Source organism: Gadus macrocephalus, chromosome 12, assembly GCF_031168955.1.
Source record: "Gadus macrocephalus chromosome 12, ASM3116895v1".
Classification (NCBI taxonomy): Eukaryota; Metazoa; Chordata; class Actinopteri; order Gadiformes; family Gadidae; genus Gadus; species Gadus macrocephalus.
The window spans coordinates 1317983-1327749 of NC_082393.1; positions in this window are offsets into that span (position 1 = coordinate 1317983).

Consider the following 9767-nt stretch of genomic DNA (forward strand, 5'->3'; position numbering starts at 1 on the left):
GAGAGAGAGAGAGAGGGGGGGGGGGGGGGAGAGAGAGAGAGGGAGAGAGAGGGGAAGGAGGGCGGGAGAGAGAGAAAGAAGAAAGCAAGAGAGGAGGGAGAGAGACAGGGAGAGAGGGAGAGCTAGAGAGAGGAATGGAGAGGGGGTGGAGGAGAGAGGCAGCTGGGGAGAGAGGAAGGGAGAGAGACATACAGAGGGAGCGGTGGGGAGAGGGAGGGGAGAAAGGGAAGGAGAGCACTACAGAGGGAGAGGAGCTGGAGAGTTCTTGGCCAGCTTCCTGCCGTAGCTCAGAGAGCGATTTGCCTTAATTCCCACTTTTATTAGCCAAGTTATTTGTACATAATTAAAACGTTTCTCAAGTGAGGCGCGTGTGCTCCCGTCTTATTGCTGCGTGTTTCTCTGCTCTCTATATATTTTTAATCATTCATTACAAACCCCCCCCCCCCCAGCCCCCTGCCCCACTGTGCCCCCCCCCCACACGTGAGGAGCAGGCTGGAACCAGGGCTGGCTGTGGCAGCGTCTGTGTGAGCGGCTGTGTGTTATTTCCTTTCATAGGGGCGGTGACCCCTTTGTGTTAACAAAGACTAGGGGATGAGACAGAGCCCCCCCCCCCCTGTCCTGTCTGGGGGAGCACTTTCATTTAGGCCTCCTCATCTCTCCCAAGGTGGATAACCCATCGGCTCTGCAGCGCTAGGGGACCCCAGGCTCCACACAAACACCACCCGAACACTGGCCAGCACCGTCACTCCACTTGGCCAACACCACCTCTACTACTTCCAACACCACCCTCTCTCTATTACCTCCAACACCACCTTCATCTCTACTACCTCCAACACCACCTTCATCTCTACTACCTCCATCACCACCAGCACCACCTCTTCTACCTCCAACACCACCCTCATCTCTACTACCTCCAACACCACCTTCATCTCTACTACCTCCAACCCCACCCTCATCTCTACTACCTCCAACACCACCTTCATCTCTACTACCTCCATCACCACCACACCACCTCTACTACCTCCAACACCACCCTCATCTCTACTACCTCCAACACCACCCTCATCTCTACTACCTCCAACACCACCTTCACCTCTACTACCTCCATCACCACCAGCACCACCTCTACTACCTCCATCACCACCCTCATCTCTACTACCTCCAACACCACCCTCATCTCTACTACCTCCAACACCACCCTCATCTCTACTACCTCCAACACCACCTTCACCTCTACTACCTCCAACACACCCTCACCTCTACTACCTCCAACACCACCAGCACCACCTCTACTACCTCCAACACCACCAGCACCACCTCTACTACCTCCATCACCACCAGCACCACCTTTACAACCTCCCTACACCACCTGCACCACCTCTACAGCACCATGATAAACACATATCTTATCACTACCTACAACTCACACCCACAACCGTCTTTACCAGAAACACCACCCCTCCACCACCACTAGAAACACCGCCTCTAGAACACCACCAACTCCACCACCACCAGAAACACCAACTCCACCTCCGACACCACATTTCTCATTCATTGGACCGAATTAAATGATTGGACGGGCTTATTACAGACAGACAGACTACGGACACCAGATTAATTCCCTTTTTTTTGTCTGAGCGTTTGATTAATAGGTTGCTTTTCGGATTTCAAGAGAATATCAACAAATAAATTGCCTTCAGTCTTTCAAAAGAGACGGCTTGTTTTCCTTCTTCTCCTGATAAATAGATAAACCCCTCACTAACCATAACCCACCCATCCGCAGACGGTGTAAACCAACACGACTAACAACACTGACCCTCCTGGTCCGAGCACACAGCGACCCTCACGGGGTTAAACGGCGACTCCTGCACGTGGCAGACTGCACGGAGCAGGCTGTGCAGAGAGAGGCTGGCGCTACCTTGAACAACCGTGGAGGTCCAACGAGAAGAGGCCGCAGATAGCGTAATGAAAAGGCCCATTGTGGCTTTTCAATAGCCACCCCTGCATCTCAAGGACATCTAATTAACAGACAACAGCTGGGCCCATTTGAAATGGTAATGCTTTTCTGTTCCCTGAATGCCGCATGTTCGATGCCTCGTACTTCAGCAGACAGTGCGATTGCTTGCCCAGAATTCCTTCTTTATTTACTGTGTCCTATATAATATAATATTGGGCTTTCGTACCGGCATTTCTTTATTAGCCCCGGGAGCTCTTCCTGGCGCACAATAGTGAATAGGTAGTTAATGCCGATATGCTTTCCTCTTGGCTCAATACTTTAATTTTCTACTTTTACCTCCGAGCCACAGTCCAATTAAAACTGAGCATCCGAGCATGGCATGCTAGCCCTGTTAGCTCCCGTATTGCTGTGTTATTAGTTACGCTAGCGTTGGTTCAAGACGGTATTTCGATTTAATAATTTGTTAATAGAGAGATGAGGACACCTTTATCGTGGTTGCGATGCAAGGCCATTAAGAACATTAAAAAAACGGAGAATTACAACTTAAATATCAATTAATGAGTGAGTGATTATGTGTTCATTATCCCATTGTATAGAGAACATATAGAGTGTGTGTTTGTTTCAGCTGTGCTTTCGCAGTGCGGTATTTAGTACTATGGTATCAGCCTTTAAACAATGTCTTCTCTACATACTCAACCTACTCTACATCGATTGATTAAAATGACTCAAAACAATCATTACAACGTATCAAAACAGCCATGGTTGTAAATGTTCTTAATCTCAGGCATGAATTATTTTTACGTTCTGTATGATATTTAATACTTTAGTTTTATTTCTTTACTGTTATTGCTGCATTGTTCTTTTCGATTCCATTCTTCTCTTCTCTTACCTTTGTGTGGTTGTATTTACCTGTGTGATTCAAGGACTCCTTAAAGCGCGTGTTGTTCCCTTTGTGAGTAAGAGAACACGGCACACGACAAAAACACTGATTTCCACAGAGAGGACGCACACACAATCACACACACACACACACACACACAAATCACACACAAACCACACAATTGGTTTAGAGCTATCTGACACTTTGTGGTTCTCAGGGGAATAATTTAAAATCAATAACAGCTGGTTGAGGCTTTGGACCTGCTCTCTCTCTGGTCCTCACCCTCAACACTTCCTCTTTACTCCCCCACCCCCCCCCCCCCCCCCCCCCACACACACACACACACCCCTGCCTCCCCCCTCCCCCCCCTCCACCCTCATCGTCACGCTTTGTTCACCTCCCTCCCCAACAAAACGCCATTTTATTCTTTTAAAGACGGTCCTCCTGAGTTGACTGGGAGGGGGGGGGGGGGGGGGGGGGGGGTCAAAGTTCGGAAAGAAAATAAAGATTTGACATGTCCTCTCATTCATTTCTCTAAGCGGGAGTGTGTCTACGTGTGTGTGCGTTCGTGCGTGCGGGTGTGTGTGTGTGCGGGGGTGGGGGGTGGGGTGAGAGTGTCATGGGAGCACTTTGGCTCATGATTTGGGAATCAAGTAAGGGGTTGAGCAGGGAAGGTTGGCTGCAGCAGAAAATGGCATTAGAGTTAATGACCAGCGGGTCCCTTTGGGGCCTTCATCACGGCAGCGGGGCGGCTGGAGACAGCTCCACTACATGACCTGACTGATTAATAACTAAACGCCACTAAAAGGGGAATAACAATCACTGTCAGGTCACCATAAGGGGCGCGGACGGCTCCTCCCCAGGGACCGCTGTGCTTCGCTTGTTTGCTCCCGTCGCTGGAATCACGTTAGTTATGATTCCACTGTGAACGGAGGCGCTCAGGCCGCTGGCAGAGCGGTCAAGCTGTGTAACGAGCTCTTTATGTTAGAAACCAACCATGACTTTTACTAGCTGGTATGAATATTGTTATTAGTTAATGCTGGGATTATTCTAGCTTTGATGAGATAATGCGGTTCATTTTTAAGTTTGCTTGAATTAAAACCAAACACTGAACGCACCCCGTTGAAAGAGAACACTTTAACAGTGCATCATAGTGCTAAAAGCTAAATGGACACGAGAAATATTTATGTTCCGGTAAATGACTCGCATGGAGGGTCATATCTACATTAATGACATAATTGTGATGATAGTTGTAAGGGTGTTGTTTCCAGATCCACGTGCCCCCAATACCTTCCAGTGTCCATCCTACACTAACGAAACAACCTGTTTATGAATGAATGAACCGCATCCATCCAGCCACGACGGCTGGGCCTTCAACGCCTTCCTTTATGGTGTGCTTGTGTTCCTGACCACTGAGGCTGTTTAACAGAGGGACACTGATATTAACCCCCCGCCCCCCCCCCATGGCACAGCTCGGGGGTCAGGGGGGGCCAAGGCCGGCCCCGACACCGCGGCCCCGGCCCTGGAGCAGATTAAAGTTCTGGGAGAAAAGGCTCCGTCGCGGCCGCTGAATTCAGAGGACAAGGCCTCTCCTTTATGGCCGACAACACCGGCCACGGCCGCTTGATCAGCCGGACGGGGTGACAAACCGACCCCCCCCCCCCCCCCGACGCACCACCACCACACCCACCGGGAGACAGGGCGGGGGCGGGGGGTCGTTTATGGTGTCCAGAAGAGTCATGGTGACAAAGGCGGTCAAACAAACACATAATCACCCGGCCCACTTGACACCAGCAGCTTGGAGCCCCTCCGGAGGTTTACAACGAGAGCTGGAGAGACCAGCGAACTAATGGCTACTGACAACTGCTGGTTTATTAACAACTACTTAGAACTAGATGCAAGTCATTATAGCAATGATTGCACTGCTGCCGAACTCAACACACATCTGACAAACGCACTGCTGATTTTTTTTTATGATACGTTATGAATATATGAAAATTATAATGTGCATGGAAACTGGTTATTTATTATTATCCAAAAAAGAATGATTATTATTTTAAAGACCACGTCCATATAAACATCAGACCCATGCGTCACATTGCATGATTCCAAAATGTCTGGTTTTGGGAGACCGGGGAGAATTTAGCAATCACTATAAAAGCTTTTCCGACTACACGCTGTTTAATTATGTGTTTCTGTGCACGTCCCTCTTCCTGTAATATATGATCATAGTGCGTAATAATGTAGGGTGGAGAACTGACTGTAGGGTGATGTGTAGAACCCGATCCACTGTATATAGATCTGGTTTAATAACTACACTTAAGAAGTTTCCGACTGTACGCAACGCATGGCACTACTTTATGAGCTCCTCTCAATCAATTCTACACATAATATTAATAATAATATGCATGCATCAATTCTATACATAATATTCAGTCAAGGTCTTGGAGTGAAAGCATTATTTGTATTTCCTTAGAAAGGTTAGAGGGCTGTCCATTTAGAGCACTCGGTATATGAAATATGAAAAATGAATATGAAATGATCAACAGAAAAGAGAAATTATGAAAGCATAAAGTATTATAGCTAACTAATCGTCTAGAAATCATTCACTGATATTGCTCATGTTAACTACATTATGTTATAACCCTAACCCACTAATCCCTACATGCAAAACTATAAAATAATACCTTTCTCCGCATTAACTAATAACTCATGTTTAATTAATGAACGATTGGTTTAAAGAGTTACAGAATAGTTTGAATATTTGTACGAATCATTCAATATCTAATAAAAAATACATTAGTGTCATGTGGAAGCTCAAAAAGTGAAATGCTTTATGTGCTCTTCCTTTGAAAAGAGATCCTTTATCAGGCCTCCAACAGCACCATATCTGCTCAGAGCAAAGAACATACTGGATACTACTCCATTGTTACTTTACACTAACAATACAAATAAGAATGGACAGCAAATGGAGTGAAGATTAAAAGGAGAGAATGCAGAAGAGGATCTAAACCGCGCCATCATTAGGCACCCCTGGAGGTATCTCCACTAACTCCCCACTCCGTTGTCCCCCACACGTCATTGTATTAAAGAAAGCCTGGCATTTATTTTAGCTACACAGACGTTTGTATGGACGGACGTGGCATTGTTGGCTATATAGAAACGGTGGTGCTCTTCCTGTGATGTGTTCAACACAACTAAGCTTTTAAAAGACTCTTAACGTCTCGGCAAACAAACAAAACGCTCAAGCTCCCACAGAGGGATGGAGGAGACATCTCCAAGCCCAGCAGAATAGCCTTAAGCCCGGTTTTCATATCACAAAATGCCCCCGGGCTGAATGGAGGATGGCTGATGATAAAGGTGTATAAATAGAGTGTTCTTCTACCGCAGTAGACAACACTGTGAGACAAACAACACACCGCTTTGATGCCATCTTTTCTTCCTCTGTCTCTTTTTTATTTTCATTACAAAGACTCGTCGCTCCAAATCTGCAGAGGAAAACTCCACATTCTGCAGATTAATCCTCCCGCTGTAATCACACTACACATTTTTAATTGTAAGAGCGTTTTTTTTTCTCTCTTTTTTTTTTGGCAACGTGTTTTCTCTATGTGCTTCTTTTCTCTCTTCCCCGACAAAAATCTGACAGTGGCTTTGCATGGCAAACCAGTTTAATGAATGACTAATCCAAGAAGAGCGCATTATAGCAAACTGTCACACGCATTGTAGCAATATTAACTTGAATTTACATTATCATCCGCTGGTAATACCGGAATATTTTGGATTTCCCATTAATGCAGAGCCCGTCCTCTTGTGAAGAGCGGAGGGGAAAACAGCGTTGGACTAAATCTGTTCCGTCTGCCGTGATTGGCTGTCGGAGTGGAGGGCTGCGCAGACGATGACAGATCCAAGCCGCTCCTCTGCCGCTGCAATCAGGCTCACAAACAAAGGGCCCGCGGTGCATTAGTCAGCCGGCATTGAGCCGCACGCAGAGGCAGGCCTCACTACACCGGGGAACGCTCTGTAAATCACCCGGGGACAAAGGAGAGGGGGGACCGGGCCGGGCCGGCCCAGGGACGGATGAACACAGCAACAAAGATTCAGAGACTGGCTGGTGGGAGAGGGAGAGGGAGGGAGGGAGGGAGGGAGGGAGGGAGGGAAAGAGAGGGAGAGAGAGAGAGAGGGGAAGGGAGAGAGCGCTAGAGAGAGAGAGAGCGAGAGCGAGATCGAGAGCCAGAGAGAGAGAGAGAGAGAGAGAGAGAGAGAGAGAGAGAGAGAGAGAGAGAGAGAGGGAGAGAGAGAGAGAGAGAGACACATCTTCTCCTTCTCTTGTTATTTATGAGCTAGCTAGTCACCGGTTCTGTTTTATCACGTTGTCTCTGTACCCAGCAGGCAGGGATGGGGTAAGGGGGTACAGACCCAGGACTGAGCCCGGGGCAGGGTGCCGTCAGGGGGGTACAGACCCAGCGAGGGGACGGGGGGTAACTGACACAGGGGGCTATGGATACAGTAAGGGCAGATAGATGCTGGGAAGGCGGGATCGATTATCCATCAAAATAGATCTATACTAATATTAGACGGATGGGATTTACTTTGCTTTATTTTATTCATCCCACAGGAAATTTCAGTGCCATGCAGTCGCTCGACAATAAGGGAGCATAAAAAGAAGGACATTGAAGTAATAATAAATAACGATGAAAATGAAAATAACTTTAACATGACGCCTATAACATAACTACGCTTTTAACACCGAAATACTAGTATTGTATTCACAATGGTGCCGGAATAGGAATACATTTATACAGTTTAGATTATGAAAAAAGACTGGAAAAATATTGGTCTGGATGAAATATAAAAAAATGAATAAAGGTGTGGGGGGATCGCGACAGACAGCCTACCTATAAATGACCTTTGACCTGATCATCTGACCCCTGCCTCCCTCACCCAATCAGACGCTGGCGTGAACGGCCTCGCCCTAAACGCCTCCCAGTAAAACCAGAGCCCACGGCGGCCGGGCGGGAGACGCAGAGTGGGAGAGTTTTAAATACCACTGACCTGACACTGAAAAGCACAAGGCTGCGGAGCAGGAGCCGTCCTTTCAGATTAAGAGCGCAGCTTTAACCAGATGTACAAACACACAGGAAGGGAGGAACTGGGAGTCATGGAGCCAAGGGAGGGAGGGGGGGGAGGGTGAGGTGGGGGGGGGAGAGAGGTGAGGTGGAGAGATGGGTGAGGTGGGGGGAGAGAGAGGGGTGAGGTGGAGAGATGGGTGAGGTGTGGAGAGGGGTGAGGTGGAGAGAGGGTGAGGTGTAGAGAGGGGTGAGGTGTAGCGAGGGTGAGGTGTAGAGAGGGATGAGGTGGAGAGAGGGTGAGGTGGAGAGAGGGTGAGGGGGAGAGAGGGTGAGGGGGAGAGAGGGGGAGGTGGAGTGGGTGGAGTGAGTGTGAGGCACTGAGGCAGGAAAAGGTGGTAGCAGAGAGTTGTAATTCACTGGCCCCGGGCAATTCATCAGGAAAATGGAGTTTCTAATGCAGCATCTTGAGAATCCCTTTCGCCCTGTCAACGTTTTAATGCATTACATTGAGAATGTAAATCATGGTCCAAATTTGGCACAAACTACAGAACCCCTGGCCCTCTCCCTCGCTCAGCCTCTCTCCATAGCCACCGCGACACACATTGTGCCCACACTCGACTCACACGCACACACCGTCATTGTCAGATACAGACAGACACACACATATACTGTAGACACGCCACACAAAATCACAAATGCACCCTCACACACACATATGATAGACACACAACTCACACTCACACACACATTATATTCACATAACGACCACAGTCACATACACACACACACGTATATATATTTTAAGATATTATCTACTTAACAAAGCTATACTATACCCGCATGACAAAGTTGCATATAGGCACACAACACAAACTCACACTGTATATATAAAATCATACTATACTCCTATGCAGTTTAATCAACCTAGTCTCACACACACACGTCTGCACGGAGGAGTGTTTTCATGCCTTCCTGTCCTGTGGGCTGTGTTGTGTAACAACCAGGGCGACCAGCGTGTAACGGGACCCTGATAGACCGAGGGGCCTCTGTCCCTCGCTCTGGAACAGCCCCGGTCTTCCCTCAAACAGGTTTAAAACCACGCTGGATAAATGTAACGTTCGGAAGATTTCTTTTTAAATCCAAATGTAATCTGGATTTTTATTTACTGGTTTATGTGCCGTTTAAAAAAACTGTCGAATAGGATTGTTCAGATGTCATCAGTCGCGTGTGTGTGCGCGTGTGTGTACTTGTGTGTGTGTGTGTGTGTGTGTGTGTGTGTGTGTGTGTGTGTGTGTGTGTGTGTGTGTGTGTGTGTGTGTGTGTGTGTGTGCCATTTTACTGTCAGGAATACAGAACGCATACAAAATCAGTTACTTTCAGTTGCCTCACGCATTATCTGGGAGCAGCCAGGCTGTTGGTTTGTATTTTAAAAGCAAACTTGGAGTTCCTTTCTTTGTGTTCAACAATATCAACCTTGTCGTTTAAGGTCACTCCACAGAAACCGTGTGTGCCCATATTTTTTGGTCACTGCGTATCCACCACCTCATAACCCATATTTATAAAGTATTCTTATAAAAACCTGCTGAGGTATTTTATTTTTCTATCTATCTCTGCCTTAAGGCCCTTTAGCAAGCCGTTCCCCCCCGTCCCTCTGCTAGCATGAAATGCTAACATGAATGGAGCCGGGATTCAATTCAACATATGGACGGGTTTTTACATTAATGTCCGCCGCAGCTTCAGTAAGCGCGTTGTAAATTCACCGCTGGGAGATTGGTTAATGTGTCGGTGAGGTCGTGATAAACGTTGACAGAGTCAGCAGTGGCTTGGGTTGGGGGGGGGGGGGGGGGGGGGGGGTTTGGGG